Source organism: Stenella coeruleoalba (genome assembly GCF_951394435.1).
Source record: "Stenella coeruleoalba genome assembly, chromosome: 9".
NCBI lineage: Eukaryota > Metazoa > Chordata > Mammalia > Artiodactyla > Delphinidae > Stenella > Stenella coeruleoalba.
In genome coordinates, this window is record NC_137155.1 from 79561266 (window position 1) to 79579494 (window position 18229).

An 18229-nucleotide genomic window follows, 5' to 3' on the forward strand; every position below is an offset into this window, starting at 1 on the left:
CCATTCTATTTAATTCTGATTTTGTTTTATTGCACTGTTCTCTACTTGGATATTATTTTCCAGAAACTAAATGTAAACATAATTATTTGATTATCATAAAGGGGCTCACTTTTTAATGAAATGTGAATTTGGGTAAATCATGTAATGATGGAAACTTTATTTCCCTACCTGTAAAATTAGGTAGTGATACTGCCTAATGGCGGGGGTGGGGGTGGGGGTGGGGGTGGGGGAACTCCCAGGGAGTCTTTACTGGAGGAGGTTGGGCAAGGAACCGGGGCTGCTGCAGGAAGTGCCCAGGTTTACATTATGTGCCTAATAAACAACTTGGTTGTTTAAGCTAATGCTTTCTTCTATATTGGGTTTGTCCTTATTTTTGCTGGGTTTATAACTTCAGAAATCAAACAGGGAGATAGGATAAGACTGAGGCATAGTAGGAACCTGAGGATTGTTGCATGAAAATCATTTCTTGTTTGTGCTTTATGCACACTGCAAAAACCAGATGGAGTCACGTGGCTGCCAGAAGGGCAAGAGAGGTGGAAGGAAAGCCTGAGCTCCCTGATATCCAAGGCTGGTGAGAGCAGCTGCAGAATAAGGGGATGCAGAGCCAAAGCCCACTGCTCTGAACCCACAAAAAACCCAGTCATCCCCTAAATCTCCAAATACTGTTTGGGTGGAGAAATGCGCCAGGTTGGAAATGAAGGACCTGATTAGGAGAAGCAGCAGAAATGCAGTCAAGCAATGACCGAATGGAAAGAAGGCAAAGCTGTGCAGAAGGTTAAAAGACGCCACAACGAGCCCAGGTGCTTCTATTTCGTCAAGGCGGGAATCGAAACCATCTGCGTGGCCCCGCCCAGCGTCCTTCACGTGGCCTGCACGTTAAGTAGCGTCCTGGAGGAAGCTGCAAGCCGCGGCTGAGACGCTTACATGCCTGCGGCCCCGGAGCTTGTGTATTGGCTCTCTTCGGACCCCAGCCCGCTGCGCCGCGCCTGTGGGTTGTGGCAGAGCCCGGGCAGCAGCACGGACGCCCCCGAGTTCAGACGGCCCTGCCCCTGGAGCGGGAGGGCAGGAAGGTGAGTGCGGGCCGCGGTGGGACCACGAGTACCGCCTTGTGCCAGCTGACTCCTGGGCCCTCTCCGGTGGCCATTTGGTTTCGTCCCTATCCCAGTTCTCCCCGATTCTGAAGGAAATGATTTGTTTGGTGGTGAAGGTGGCTTTTCTCGAATTTCGGCATCCACATTTTGAGCGTCCGGCAAGCCCCATTTCCCTGCATGCTACCAGTGCTAGTTTTTTGTGATTTTTGAATGTTACAGTGGACTAAAATTCGTGAAATTGGAGCCCACCCTTGCGGTAAGCGGAGATATTTGCGCCTTCTGTGAGCAGGGTTTATGACCTCTTGTTCCATTTCTGTGGAAGCTTGCTTTAGGCATCCGGTGAAGTGTGGAAGCCCATGAGCTTGAGATCCCTGTTAGCGTTTATTGAATGATGGCTCCGTGCCTGGGACTCTTCTGGGTCCTGCCCCGGGATTCAGGGACTTTTGAATGTTAATAGCAGTGCCTTTTCCCAATTGAGTAAAAGGGTCTAGAGTGGCGGGGCGGGGAGACCTGGAGGTCTTCTCTGGTATGTAAGGAACATCGAAAATTATTCTCATTTGTTAGACGCACACAGTTACTAAGGTATGCTTGTGGGGAAAAAAGTGCTTTGAATTTTAGTACAAGATGTTTTTGCGCAGAGTTCACAAAGTATACTTCTTTTGTATGCTTACATACTTAAAAAATGAATTGTAACTCTATTAAAAATGGAGGCCATTATATTTTTAAATGTCAAACTTTCTTTACTTCTAGATGTATTTATGGCAGTTAAAAAAACACCTGTGTTTGACTTGGAATATTGTTCTAGATCCAGTTAATTCTAACTAAATGAAAAGTTTTTAGAAATATTACGGAGACACAGTTATCTAACATCCAGTACTAAACAAGCTGCAGCATATGGAACTTTAGCCGAATAAAAAAAACATCAGTTACATGTTAATGTAATCTATTTTTGTTTTTGGCTGTCATATTACTTAACATTAGCTACTTAAGTGTGACAAACCTCATGAATCAGCCAAGAGGCAGAGTCTGATCAATAGCCTGGTTACTTGTCTTAATTAATCTGAAAAGAAATATGTTTCGTGTCACAAGGACGCTTTGAGTATGCTAGTCAAGCTATAAACTAGTAGATAATGTTTATTCCAGCTGCGGTTGCGTGATGGGTATTATTAGCTGAAGAACCATTCTAGAAAAGAAACTGTGAAAAACATTATAAAAAAATTACATATTTCACTTTTCAGTATATGTTCTGGTTACTATGGAAACTGGCAACCAGCCCTGGAAGCAGTTAATTTTTCAGAAACACATTCTGAAGTCTGGTGGTACATTATCATCAACAATCATAGAACTAACTGCCCTAATATTTAGTCACTCATTTAAAATGATTTTTAAAAAAATATTTCATAATATATCTTGTCTAAACTAGTATTGATATGCTGGGTATGTAATATAATTCAGAAGCCAGACAAACTAGAGATTTCATTGGGACAACAAACCCTTCCTTACTATTAGGAGTAAACAATTTAGGTAAATGAAGGAAAAAAATTAAGCGTTATGGCCACGAAGAGATGCCTTCCGGTATTACATATTACCTCTAGTAAATTATTTGTTAATATTACTAATCAATAACAGCAGTAGGAACAGTGATACAATCATTCACGTATTGTGTCTGTGATTTCTTATGAACTACATAGCAAACTTGTCAAATAGTTGTGAGGTGGGATGATGATCTCCATTTTATAAGTAATAAAATATATTAAGATAATTTAAGGCATTTATCCCAAAGTGAAACAGTGTTCAGCAACTTGTAAATAGTAAAATAAGTGTGTATAACTTTGCAAGGCTATGTTTTGTCTGCTATGAAGCCAGTGGTAGAAGTGCATATAAAGGGGGCCGGTCTTGAGGAAAAGACACAGAAGCTCTTTACATGATACGCATTCAAACCCAAAGTATTGGATGAAGCCTAATAATAACAGTGTCACTGAGATAAATTCAATCTGCTTCCTCCTTCCACATCCCCAAACTTGGTATATTTATTCAAGAGTGAAAGGAACACATTTAGTGAACACATTCTATGTGCAAGCCATACTTCCTGACATTTTTAGCTATTTACTTTAATCTGAAAAAGAAAGTCCTTAAGGTAGATTTAATTTTAATTAAATTCAAAATATAAAATATGTGCAAGTAATTTTTACTATTTTCAGATAATTGGTACTAGAAAGGGGCAAAATAAGAGGAATGAAATGCCATAGTAATTAGCAGTAGTAAGCTTGCATTGGGACTTTATATTAAGCATCAAAAATTTAAAAATAACACTTATCTGCCTTACAATAAAGTATAGATTATAATTTTTACCTTATATTTATTAAACTCTATAATAAAATATATTTAATAGGTTTCACTTTTATATTTGGGGCATAATTGTTTTGAAAAAATATTTCATACTAAGGTATATTTAATATATATTGATGTATTTAATATCATATTTGACTTGCAAATTAAGACCTAAAGATAACTTGTTTGCAAAAATATTCTTAGGAAAGTTTTCAGTTTTTTTTAAAGTCCTTCCTTAATCCTATGATTTGTAAGTAATCCTGTTTTGAAGCACAAGTACTATTACTATTTTTGTGATGTTTTCTTTTTCAAACATTATCCTATCTAATGCTGAGACATCCTTCTTTAATGCCTCTGGGTTTAATATGAGTAGTTAATTTTAATAAAACTTATCACATTTTGTACTTTTTGGTTCCTTAGAAAATTTTCTTTGCAAATTATTTGAATGGAGTTTTTGTTGCAAATCAGTCACTCAACAATAATTGAGTTCTTACTACAAATCACGTGTGTGACACTGTTTTAGGTTCAGGGATGAAAAAGCACAGACTTCTTTAACCACGTGGAGCATGTATTTTATTTGGGGAAAACAAATAAGAATTGATTTATATGACACTCAGCTAATTATTGCTGTACAAAAGTATTATGGTAATATGACAGAAATTGACTAGGGGTAGGTGGGACTGCTGCTTTAGCTGAGAGGTTCAGGAATGATCTGCTGAGCTTACGCTGAAATGACGTGAGTCATTTGAGGATACTGAGAAGATCATTCTAAATATAGAGACTAGCAAGTACAAAAGCGTTGGGTGGGAAGATGGTTGGTGTGTTTGAGCAGGGTAAGGTCAAGTGTAGGTGGAGTGTACAGAAAAGGAGGTTGGGGAGATTAGGTACCTGGTTAGGTAGAATAAGGTTGATCATATTAGTGAGTTTGGATTGTATGCTCATTGAAATAAGTTTCAGAGGGTTTTTATTGGAGAAAGGTGGGATCTATTGTTAAAAGGATTACTTGGGCCAATATGTAGGAGAAAAAATTGGTAACAGGGAGGGTAATTAGGAGACTATTAAGTTAGGAGTGAGATGATAGCAAAATGGCTAAGTGTTGTAGCAGGATATGCAATATGATATGGTTATATTCAGGACATATTTGAAAAGTAGAACTAATAGGGTATAATAATAGATGATAATACAGAATGAGAAAAAAAGGAGAATCAAGGAATATTCCTAGGTTTATGGGAAGAGAAACTCACTGCCTGATATTTCCATTTACTGAAGTGAGAAGACTTGGTTATAGGTTAAAAGCAAGGACTAATATTTCTGTTTGGTAAGGTTAGTTGGATGTAAGTATTAGACCTCCAAGCAGAGAAAGTTGGTAGATAGTTGGCTAGAGCTATAAATATGAAATCAGTTACCAGCATATAGGTGACATTTTAAAACATGTGGATAATGGGGATAAATGAAAAGAAATGATCTTCTGTGGCTGCTAAAATCATTGGGTGAAAGACTGATAGAGAAATGTTATGGTGGTTGGATAAGATCCGAACCAGCTGATCAGTTTTAACTGCTTAAAGAGATAGACATGATGTATCTCTTGATTTGAAATGCATAGCACCTGAAAATAAATGGCATCATCTGTGAAATGTCCCTGTCTAAAAGTTTCACATGAGTTTCATCATATTTCTATGTCTAATTAAGTTTATAGAAAGCATTGAGGTTGAGAGCATGTTGGCACCATGGGGATGCAATTAGCCAAATAGAGGATGTTGGAAATTCTACAGGACTAAGGACTGGTTTCCTCAAGAAGTGAATTGGGGAAATAAAGGAGAAAGATCTGTTCTAGAGTAAAAGAAATTTAAAAGCTATGTAAAAAATTCAACCCATGGCATTTATTAGGATCCTGATTTAAACAAAGCAAATGTAAAAAGACATTTATTGAAATGGGATAATCAGGGAGATTTTAACACTGACTGGATATGAGAAAAAATAAGTAATTGTTTTATGGCTATGCTTTGAAAACCACTATGGATTATTTAAAGGGGAAATAATATATGCCTTGTTAAAATGGTTCGGCTTGGGATGGGTGGATAATAGGCCTTATAAATGAACCAAGATTCATTATATGTTGTTTGCTATGCACCTGAGTTATAAAAAATGAGATTTGTGAATCGTTTATCTATGTCTGAAGATTTCCATAATAAACATGTTTATACCTAAACAAACAAAAGAGTAAATACATAAAATGTAAAGAATAAAGCCATGAACAAACTAAGGAGAGCGTGTAGATAGAGGAAAGCGTTGAGAAGACAACTTTAGAGGAGTTCCAAAACTTAAGGATTGGATAGAAGAGGGGAGTCTGCAAAGAAGACTGAGAAGGACTGTTCAGGGATGTTGGAGGAAATCGACAAATGCCATGTCATGACATCTAGAGGGATATATATGTATTTCTGTATTTTTAGATATATATATCTGAAAACACAGAAAAATAACAAGATGAAGCGATTAGTCAGGAGTGTAAAATGCTGCTCAGAGCTGCGTTAGAATGGCAACTGAAAGTTCACTTTTAGAACAAGCAAGATATTGGTAACTTGTGTTACTTTTACGACCAGTTTCAGTGTGTTATAGAAATCAGAAGATGAATGTAGTGGTTTGGAAGGGAATGGGAGATGAGAAAGGGGAGGCCATGATATGGGTGACTTCTAAAGGGAATTGAACTGAGAAATGGGGAGACAATGGGATTGCGATATGTGATCAAGAATTTTTGTTTTTTTAAAATTTGCATGATAGCAGAGCATGTTTTCATACCCACAAAATACTGCAATAGAATAGAAGGAAATTGCTGATAGGGTAAAGATGGGGAGAATTACAGGGAAGATGGAAAGGATGGGATCCTTCATGTAAATAAAGCCATGACCCATAATAGGAGTAGAAGTATTTCTATGTTCACAGAACAGAAGGGAAGGCAGCACAGGTAGGTACAGATTTGGTGGTGGAAACAAGAAAATCACTTGTATGTAATGACAACTTTTTGTCCGTGAAGTATGATTGAGTTGTAGACTAGACTTTGCAGGAGAGAAGATGGGAAATTGGTATATCCAAAAATGGAAAATCAATTTCTATATAACACATTGTGATCATCAGTGTTTAGTGCCTAGTTGAGATTGGTGGCTACAGATTTAAAGCAAACCCGTCAGTAATGGTTGTTTGATTTTCTCCAGAAATGCTTAGTTGTTTGGTTATAAACAGGGAGTAAGTCTGCAGTTTGGGTCAAACAGGTTTGGTGTTTTTGCCAGCGAATGCAGTAGTAGAAGAGAGAGGCAAGTTAGGGATATTTGCAAGGATGTGGTTACCATGTGGTGATGGATTGGCAGGTTGAGAGAGGTTGAACAACTGTTGGCATGGCCACACTGGGGTAAGTGAACTGGAAGGGTAAGAGATGGAGATTAGAAAATGGGAATATCAAAAAGTGCAATTTAAGGGGTAGTGCTGCTGTTGCTGAAGATAAATTCAGCCTAAGAAAGAACTGAGTAGGTAAGTGAAATTAGATTGAGGAAAATTTATTTGAACTAAGAAAACCAAGATACTGGAAGAGCAGTGTTTTGAATTCATCATTTACATGGACATTGATGTAACCAAAAAAGGTGACAGAAGTGGTAGCCAGAGAAGACACATTGGCTGGAGATAGCGACATGTTTTCAAAGACCTGAGTTTTTTGAAGGAGGAAGGAGATGAAAAACAAAGTCTCAAAGTACAGAAAAAAAGGGGGCGGGGAGCAAGAATGCCATGTACCATATAAAACCTCTCTAAATCCTGAGGGGGTTGGAGGGAAAAAAGCAGTTTCCTTCAGCCTACATTTGAGTGGACTGCAAAGGAACATTATGTGCTCAGTGTAAAGCCAGGTGCCCCTTGGAATAAGAAGATAAAGAGAAGGAATATAGAGTGTAGAGATTTTTGAAAATACAGAGTGGGAGTTTGATAAGACAGACTTTGGATTCCAGAGGGCTTGTTGAAAGAGAGAGGAAAAGTGGGAAGGGTGGGAGCTGGGATCAAATAAAGAGATATATTGAACAATGTGGGGTTCACCATTCCTGAAAATTTGAGTCACCTGGGATGATTGTGCCTCTGATGGTGAATGAATGAGACTGAAAGAAAGCTTTGATGGGATTGGATCACACTTTTTTTTTTAGGAAGAAAGAGAAGTAGCTAAATACAGTTGCCATGGCTTTTGATACAGTAATTTTAAGAACAAATGAGAAAATAGAAGTTCTTGGGCAGCTGTTCAGTTTCGCCAGGTTTGTTTTCAGAATGAAAATGAGAGTAAAACTTGATTTCTGTATTCTTCATGGCTTTATACCATTGATTTCAGCAAAGCATTTTGTTTATCTGAAACCTATATAATTCCTCCTCGCCTGTTTGTTACTTATTTCTACCTTTTTTTTATTCCATCTGTTCATTGTGTTTCACAGCCTTGAACCTTGCTTAGCTATTGCTTTTCCTTATTTGCCGTATTGTCAGCAGATGCTGTGATGTCTGTGTTGTTGAAAAATGGGATCAAGTAGAGTATCACTCCTATGCTCTTACCTCAGGAGAGCTGTGTGATATTCGGTGTGTAGAGGAACAATGTCAAGGTGGTGGACCAGGGAATGTGGTAGGCAGATGTTTTCTAACCTTTGACTTGGTACTAATCCCATGTGAAGGGGTCCAGATAAATTTGTGCTTTTGATATAAAAACAATATACATATGTATGTATACATATATATGTATATATCAGCATATTTACCTATATGCCATATAATTTAAAACAAATCTTTAGGTGACTTCCAACAGCATTTACTGTATAATAGGAACAAAATGAAATTTGGATATAATAATAGTTATTAAATACGGCTAAATATTTAACTCGAAACTTTAAGACATACAGAATAGTCAAATGCATTCATTCATAATATCCTTAAAATAAGCTTTGTAATGAGTTTTTACCCCAATGACTGTTTCATATGCAGAGAACGTAAAATCAAAGCATAATTAAATGCAAGCAAAAATAATGAGGTTCAAATATACATACATATTTTTAATGGCCTCATATAATTTATCAGTAAATCCCAGATTATGTAAAGATTGTCTACATGAACACTGTAATACAGGTTGTTTTGTATATTACTTATATAGAAAAGTAGGTCTTATATGTCCATGTGGAGTATATTTATTTTAACTTTTGAAGAAAACTAAACTTGTGAAGATTATTTCAATGACTAATAGAGACACAGTACCAAAATTTTATGTAGTTGGTTTCTTATGTTAAAATAATCGTTTATAGTGAGTGAAAAAATTATTTTACTACGTATGAAATTAAGATACTCCTTTTTCAAACACGCAGTTTTGAGTTGTCTATCCGTATTCTTTTATCCAGTTCACCATTTGCTGAATAGTTTGTGTTATAAAATGGATGGAAGTTAGAGGTTTATTTTACAGTTATAAAAGGAAGTATGTCTTCTATTCAAACATAAACAGTTTGTATTTGGTCAAAACTATAATCCAGACTTGTATCATTTTCTACCCAATGTAGTATCATAATCGAAAAGTTCAATATCATGTTGGTGAGGAAAAGTTGCCCAATATGTATGCTGAATTCAGTAAAAATAACTCTACCATGTTAAGAATTCAAATAAAATATATTTTACTATAGGTGAAAATAACTACATAAATCCAGACTAGAAAGTTGATATGATTTTTAGTTTTTATAAAGTTGACAGAAATATACTTTCTGTGAGCTATAAATATCTCGTCATATAATAATATTAAAAATGATTTCTTTGAACTTTAGGGGGGGTTTACTACACTACAGAAACAATGTAAAATGCCAAAATTTGTTTAGATATTATCACAGTAATCCAATTGCTTTTTAAATATTTCTTACAGAAAAATAATGCCTTTTCCATTTTACTTTGTTTACTTAGGTTTACCAGAGACTTCATTGCTAACTAATCTTTGAATGTGGTGCTTCAATAGATATTTAAAAATAATTCCCTAATATTTCTTAAACCACATACTGAAATTCTAATTTGAAATATTTAAAAAAACAGAATATTTTAGAAGTTTAGATTTTCTGACATATAAATATGGCACTACAGACGTATACCCATTTCTGGTAAACTCAATAGCATTAAGAATTTGCTTTAAGCTTGTAAGCAGCCTGTAGAAATCTAAATTGCCCTAAAATTTTATTTTCCCAAAATCTTAGAATTATAAATAATTTATTTAAAGATTATGTGTTTCTTTCTAGTATTTTATCTTTAATCTCTTTTTTCTGAATGTATATTTTGCCTCTATAAACCAAAAGTGTTTTTTATTCATATTCCAATTCAGGTGCAAAAGCAGGTCAGATAGTTCACATATTTATTCATTAAATGCTTTCAAATTTCTGGCAGCACAAAATATCAGTGAATACATAGAGTCACAGACTGCCTCATTTTTCTATTTAAGTGCATTATTTGGTTTATTTCTTATTTTGTAACAGCTTTTGTAACAACTTATATTTAGAAGGTTTATGCACATATTTCCTGGAGGAATTATTTGATTCAGTAAACCAATTTTGCTGGATTTCCTTAGAGAACACATTTCCAGCTTTGGAATAGACTTGCAGAAGTCATGTATAGGTCAGATAGACTTTCTTTTTTTCTTTGCGTAAAATGGCTTTACAATGTTGTGCTAGTTTCCACTGTACAATGAAGTGAATCAGCTATATGTATACCTATATCCCCTCCCTCGTGGACCTCCCCCCCACCCCCCTGCATCTCACCCATCTAGGTTGTCACAGAGCAGATAGACTCTTTTTTTTTAACGTCTTTATTGGAGTATAATTGCTTTACAATGATGTGTTAGTTTCTGCTTTATAACAAAGTGAATCAGTTATACATATACATATATCCCCATATCTCTTCCCTCTTGCGTCTCCCTCCCTCCCACCCTCCCTATCCCACCCCTCCAGGCGGTCACAAAGCACCAAGCTGATCTCCCTGTGCTATGCGGCTGCTTCCCACTAGCTATCTATTTTACATTTGGTAGTGTATATATATCCATGCCACTCTCTCATATTGTCACAGCTTACCCTTCCCCCCCATATCCTCAAGTCCATTCTCTAGTAGGTCTGTGTCTTTATTCCCATCTTACCCCTAGGTTCTTCATGACATTTTCTTTCTTAGATTCCATATGTATGTGTTAGCATACGGTATTTGTTTTTCTCTTTCTGACTTACTTCACTCTGTAGGACAGACTCTAGGTCCATCCACCTCACTACAAATAACTCAATTTCGTTTCTTTTTATGGCTGAGTAATATTCCATGTATATATGTGCTACATCTTCTTTATCCATTCATCCGTTGATGGACACTTAGGTTGCTTCCATGTCCTGGGTATTGTAAATAGTGCTGCAATGAACATTGTAGTGCACGTCTCTTTTTGAATTATGGTTTTCTCAGGGTCTATGCCCAGTAGTGGGATTGCTGGGTCGTATGGTAGTTCTATTTGTAGTTTTTTAAGGAACCTCCATACTATTCTCCATAGTGACTGTATCAGTTTACATTCCCACCAACAGTGCAAGAGGGTTCCCTTTTCTCCACACCCTCTCCAGCATTTATTGTCTGTAGATTTTTTGATGATGGCCATTCTGACTGGTGTGAGATGATATCCCATTGTAGTTTTGATTTGCATTTCTCTGATGATTAATGATGTTGAGCATTCTTTCATGTGTTGTTGGCAATCTGTATATCTTCTTTGGAGAAACGTCTGTTTAGGTCTTCTGCCCATTTTTGGATTGGGTTCTTTGTTTTTTTGATATTGCAAAAAAGAAAGAAGGAGTATCAGAACATTGTGACAAATGCAAAAGGATTATTAGTGACTTATAATAAATGTGAAATCAGCATGTTCAACACATGACCATTTTGCTGAAGGTCCTGTTCTAAGCACAGTGTAACTTAGGTCCAGTGGTGAGAGAGGCTACATGATGAGCATATATTAATTAAAAGAGGACTCACATTTCCAGAAATTTTAGGGACTATCATTACAATTAGACTTAAGGGAGTCAAGGAATCAATTGGTAAAAGAGGTAGCAATACAGGGGAAGTAAGCCTGAGACAATTGATTAGCGTGATTGTATACACCTGCATTGTAATGTTCTGGAAACTTTTACAGACTCTGTAGAAGTTAACCAAATTTTGTCTTTTATAACTTTCATAAAATACCTCAAAACTGAGTTAAATTGTAAAATTAATTTAAAATTTTCTTTAATTTTTTATACTATACAAAAGCATAAACTGTGAGCTCCCTCTGGCATTCCAACATACCCGAAGCTCATACTATATTTTCCCTGCCCAAGCTCTGGAATTAACCACTTATCCAATGAGCTCTGGCTCCTTTTACTGGTAAATGGAATATAGAAACCAAGATCTGGGTACTGGAGTGACACTATTTATGGGCCCTCTTAGTGGAGAGAACTAGGAAATATATGTAGTAACCCATGCATATATATACATTTATATTTCTGTATATGTGTTAACACTCCCCAATAACATATGATAAGAATTCATGATGATGCCTCTGACTTAAATCCAGAACCAGAAGTCAGACTTCAATGTATAATTTTAATTTAATTCCACATCTTACGTAGATACAGATATGGACATACATATATAAGAGTAATCACCGAAGGAACGTAAATCAAAGCTGTAGTTTAAAAAATAAATAGGGAAAAAGGTGGGGTGAGAGAGAGTAGGATGTATAAAACCTTACCAGTTCAAATGAAGGAGGGAATGAGGAAAATTGAGAAAAAAAATACATTTAAAAATATATTCAATTTTACTTATTTTCCATTTTTAATGAAGATTAGATATTATACCTGGCTACAACCATATCCTCTAAAGGAAGTGAAAATTTATTTCACCAGTTCTGCTTTTCCTCACAAAAATTAATGTATAAGAAGCTTTGACATTCATGTAGGTGATTGTATTGATGTTAACAATTCAAAGAGCAGGTGAAGCTGCAGAGCTTCAAAATCTAACATTTGTAATTAGGAAAAATTGTATGTCGTTTCATGAGAATAATATAACAAACAGCTAAGCAACACAAAGAATGTAAAATAGGTAAATTCATAAATCAGTCTCACACAGAAAGATTTACCACATCAAACTATAAAGAAGAAAATAATATCTTAAAGTGAAATCCTCACTTTAAAATTTAACACTTATTCATTGACACAAACAAAAGAAGCACATAGTAAACAAGAAATTAGAACTTGCTTAACCTCATAAAATGTTTCAAAACTAAACGTACAGCTCTAAGTCAGAGTACAAAGTTATGTGAAATGAAAGTGGGACAAAGAAAACTTGTTCAAGTTAAGTGATTATAGAAAATATAAAACAAAATAAAAACATTTTACGAATGGAAGACTTTTTTTTTGAAAAAATATTTTGGAAGAAGGGATGAAATACCTAAAAAGGGCTTACTAATAACACCATTCTATCAGACATGAGAAATACATGAAAACCATAGTGATAATATATATCAGCAGTAACCAACGGGAAGAAATAGTTTGAAAAATATTTCTCTCGAAAGCAAAACAAACCTATAAGATATATAGAAAGTAATCTAAGGGCTTCCCTGGTGGCGCAGTGGTTGAGGGTCCTCCTGCCGATTCAGGAGACGCGGGTTCGTGCCCCGGTCCGGGAGGATCCCACATGCCGCGGAGCGGCTGGGCCTGTGAGCCATGGCTGCTGAGCCTGCGCGTCCGGAGCCTGTGCTCCGCAACGGGAGAGGCCACAACAGTGAGAGGCCCGCGTACCACAAAAAAAAAAAAAGGTAATCTAAGAAAGACTGTGCAACATTTCTAGGTAGGAAGTTACAAAATACTGTTGAATGCTATAAAAGAGGACCTATAAATAATGAAGTAAAGTCCATGGATGTGAGGGCTCAGTATCTTTTTAAAGTATCAATTATTTGTGAATTAATCTATAAATATTAGGAAACTCCAATTATGATACCACAGTTTTTTTATGTGCACATTGAAAAGCTGACTCTAAATTCATATAGTGTATGTTGTATGTAAGAATATCCAAGCCGCTTGTACAAAAGGAAAACCAATAGCCACATACCAATATTTCTTACATATTTCCAGCAATTAAAACAACGGTGTATTGATATCTTATATTTGCCCCACCAAATATACTCTCAGTCACTTTCCACATTTCTTACAGTTATGCTCTACATCAATGCCTTCCTTGACTCTTATCTTCCAGTTGAATTTAATCAATGGAAGGATCAGCAAGAGATCAGAGTGAGGGCAGAGAATGAGGTAGGGACATTTACTTCTAGCTCCTTTCTTCCCACATTACCAAAGATTGGCTCTGTCTCTCTACCAAAAAGTGACCTGCTTCTCCTACTGTAATTATTCTTTCTGGAACCAGAAGAAGCCTGGTATGCAAATGGCTGTATGGGACAAGCCAAGACCCCACTGTTTCTGCCTTCTGCTAATGTACATATAATTTCTATGTGGGTGAGAAATAAACATTTGGGTTCCCCCACTGAGATTTCGGGTTGTATGTTATAGCAGTTAATTCTTGTTTAATTGACCTTTTCAGAGCAGTTAGCACTGTTGGTCTTGCTCTCGTTCTTAAAAACAGTTTTGTTCCTTGGCTTCTGGGAGTGATCACTCCTAGAGATCAGTGCTGCTTTTGCTTCTTCTCTTCCTGTGTCTGCCTTTGAAATGCCGTGATGTCCCAAGGTTCCATGTGCTTTTTTTTTTTTCCCCCTATTTGGTGATTTTATCCAGACTTACGGTTTTAAAAATCCTCTCTGTACTGATGACTCACAAACATTTATTTAGAAACTCATCCTTTCTCACTATCTTGTGACTATCCCATTTCCTGACACATGTATTTTTTCCTGGATATCTAATATGCATTTCAGACCTAACATATCCAAGTCCAAAGTTTTGGTTCCCATATCATCTCCATGAATCTTTTTCACTGCCCAGTCTTTTTGAAGTCTATGGGATTACTAGTCCATGAGTTGCTCATACTAAAATATTGTAATCATTTTTGATTTTTCTCTCAAATGCTATATCTAAAATAAGGGAATTTTTTATACTTTATTTTTGAATTATTCAGCAAATGTGACATATTATCTCAACTGTAATCACTAAAATTCCAGTCCAAGCCATTTTTATCTGTTGTTTGAACTAGTCCAAAACTCTATCAGGCAGTCTCTAATTCCTTTTTTTCCAACTCCCTCTTAATAGCTAGACTGTTTCGTTTTGAAATGACTGTCATTCTTCTACCTAAAAATCTCTGCATGGTGTCTCAACCATATTTAGAACAACATCCATTGTTCTTATCAAGGTTCCCCATAAGGACCTAGTTGACCTGGGTAACTCTGTGTCCTCATATCTGACTTTTCATTTTCTTGTTGAGATGTCCTGGACTTCTCTCCCCTCCTCCACAAAATGTGCTTATCACATATTCTCCCTAAGATTTACACCTGACTTCCCTTCAGGTTAGAAAGCTCACGTCCAGATATTCATATGGTTGTATTTCACCTTACTTAGTTCTCTGCTCAAATATCATCTTTATACAGGCCTTCCTTGGCAACCCTACCCAAAAAAGTATCCCTACTTTCCTAAAACTCTCACCTTACAGTGTTATTTTTCCTGGGCAGCATTTTTTTTTTAACTACCGGCAATCATATTGTATGATAGCTTTTTATTTGATTTGTATTTTCCCTTCCACTTGAATATAAGCTCTGTAACCTCAGGTGCTTTTTCTATTTCATTCATTATTCAAGGCCCTAACTTAGAACAATGCCTGGGGACATAAGGCACTAAAAATAAAACAAACAAAATCCAACTCCTCTTTAACAAAATAATGCAGAAAGAGAAGTTTCCTCAGTTTAGTAAGTGATACCGAATAGTAATTGGGGCTAATCTTAATTGAAGAGCTACATCAGGTATCTGGATTATAATTAAATAATGAAATCCTCTTCTACTCTCATTCTGCTTTACTTGAAAGTGCTATATTTTTCAAGTTCCTCCGAGTTGAAACTTTTACACATTTAGAAACTATCTTGCTTCATGAGGAGATTCAGGTTATTTGTGGTGACAGCTAGCCTCTCTAATTCCATTCCCTCTATTACCAGACCATGAGTTGAGCATACATTGTCTTTCACCAGAATCAATATCTTATCTATTCACCTCCTTGAAATGAGCTTTCATTATCCAGGTAGTTTTAGATAGATGACTTGCAACTTTTATTACCTTTAGTATTGCCTGCTAGGATATATTGGGAACCCTGTATAACGGGTATAGGCATACATCAGACTGGGTCACCTTGAGATTAAAAAATCGATGGGGAAGAAAATAACAGTTGAGAACTTCTGAGTTTAGCACTCATTATCAGAGCAACATAGTATATAACTGGTGACAAAAACAAGCACATGGTAAACTCTCTAAAGCACAGTGATCTAAACTCCTACAGGGTTTAATTCATATAATGAGACCTTTTTATAGTACTTCTGCAAACTTGAAGTTTCTGTGGAGTCTTGATGCTCAGTTCTATACCTGACGGACAAACTAGAGACATATGAATGTTTAAAATTGAGTCTAAATTTAGAAAATCTTCATGAAAATAAGTCCTTGGTGTAAAGTCACGTGAATAATTATGTTAATTATGCAGAAAAGGCAAATCTAGAGGTGCAGATGTAGATTAGTGTTTGGCTAGGCCTGGAGATGAGAACACTAATTCAATGGAAACCTCTTTACATTTACCAAAAAAAAATTCATTGAATTGCACACTTAAAGTGGGTAAATTTTATTGTGCGTAAATTATACTTCAGTACAGCCGTTTAAAAGTTAAACAAATGATTTGTTAAAGGATTGTATGTAAAATAAAAGAAATAAAATATATTTTATCAAAGTTATAAAATATTCTTCAAAAAAAATGCAACACTAGGATTGATTATATTTAGAATCTGGTTAGTTCCTGACCTGCTGAGAGAAAGCTGTTACGGAAAAAAAGACCAACGAAATGCACCAGCATCCTCCATCGGTCCACTTCTATGGCCCTTTCAAAACTCAGATAAACTATGATAGGTGACAGTGGATAACTATGAACCTATGTACTATAAAACAGTTTATTTGAAACTGTTTGGCTGGACGTGTTTCTAGAAAAGAACATAAATTCTGATATTTGGATATCGCTATTGATATGGTAGGTGCATTTTCTTCAATCTCCATCAATGGAGTATCATTTTATTGAGGGAAGGGAACAAATGAATAAAATACATTTTATTGAGGGAAGGGAACAAATAATCCATTCACAGTTTTGTACCAGGACTAGGGTAACTATCTTGCTCCTACTACATCATACTCTGCTGAGGCCTTAGGCATCTCTTGTAATTTTAAGGGGCATGCATCACAGTGGTTCACCAGATTGATTTTATCATGCTAATCGTACCTGGTGTTCAACAAGTTTTCTAGATACCCTACTAAGTTACATGCATCCCAGAAGTGGTAAATATACTCCTAGAAAACCACAGGCCTGCCACATCAATGAGCATTTACTTTCTGAGATAAAGGACAAGTTATTATTCTTCACACATCCTACCACTAAGATAGATAGAGTCAAAGGACTTAGTGGGTCTTTCACAGTTGGAACTACTGTTCTAGTGCAGTGCAAACTGACCTACTTCTTGGGCCACATGACTCTTACAATCAGTGGTGGCAGAAGTATCAAGGATAGATAAAGTTGTTGCATGTATCTCAAGGGTCATGGCATCTGCACTAGAGGACCATGTGCTCTATAGAAACCAGATCCTTATTTGCTACAGAACGCAGTAGAAACTGAATGCTTATAGGCGGAACATCTGTTGACTGTGTAGCCAGAGCAGATCTCCACCAATGAGATAGAATGTGTGCGATAAAATTTAGTGTGTATTTGAAATGGTGTGTTTAGATTTGGGCCTCAGCAGGTTCAGAAGCAACAGTAATTTACATGAAGAAGTGTAAATTGTTCCACTTACTCTCTAGAAGCAATGCTTCTCCCTTAGCTCATACCTATAGCTTCCTGGTGGTTTCCTTAGTGAGGAAACTAACTTGATGTGTTGCTGCAGAAACGAAACTGAACTTCCACGTAACCACACACTCAAAGATAGCTTTAACCACAATGTTAGGAAGAAATTCTTGCGGTGTGAATAGCTGTGAGCAACATGTAATTAGATATGATCTACTTTTATATAAACAGACACTTGAGCATTCACAAATAGCTAGGTTGGTTGGTCAGGGGCCTGCAAAGAGCAAGATTGGGATTTCAGCAAGGAAACAATAAGAACTCTGCAGAAGAGTCCATGGATGGATCATGGGTGTGGGCAAAAAGCATGAAAATCTGTCTCGCATTATTAACTACCTATGCGCCTCCAACCTAGAGGAGACCCTTAACAACAGGAGAGATAAGGGGACTCCTCTTAAGGATATCAGCCAGAATTTGTTCTTAGCCACCCCATTTCTCGAGCAATGAGCCCATGAAGAGAATAGTCCAACAGCAGGGTTTCTCTTTCTCTGTGTCAGATCTAGCTACGGCCCCTGCTGGATGCTCACCTACCAATATCTGAGAGGAACATGGTGCACTCGGTAGAGCAAAGGCAACTCATGAGACCCATCAACCACTCGGTCCTGGATTGATGACCTCAATCTTGTCCAGACTGTTTGGGGACAATAGTCCATCCTTTTTGGAACTGGCTTCTAGTCTGGGTACACATTTACCTTTCCCACCCC

The 18229-nt window shown here is 36.5% G+C and overlaps 1 long non-coding RNA gene across 1 annotated transcript in view; it reads left to right on the forward strand.

Annotated features, from left to right (window-relative positions):
- Positions 1-488: 488 nt before the first annotated feature.
- Positions 489-18229, forward strand: part of LOC307191405 — a 242019-nt gene continuing 224278 nt past the window's right edge. The window contains exon 1 of the long non-coding RNA XR_013829752.1: positions 489-1070. This is a non-coding gene — a long non-coding RNA (uncharacterized lncRNA). The remainder of the gene's footprint in view (positions 1071-18229) is intronic.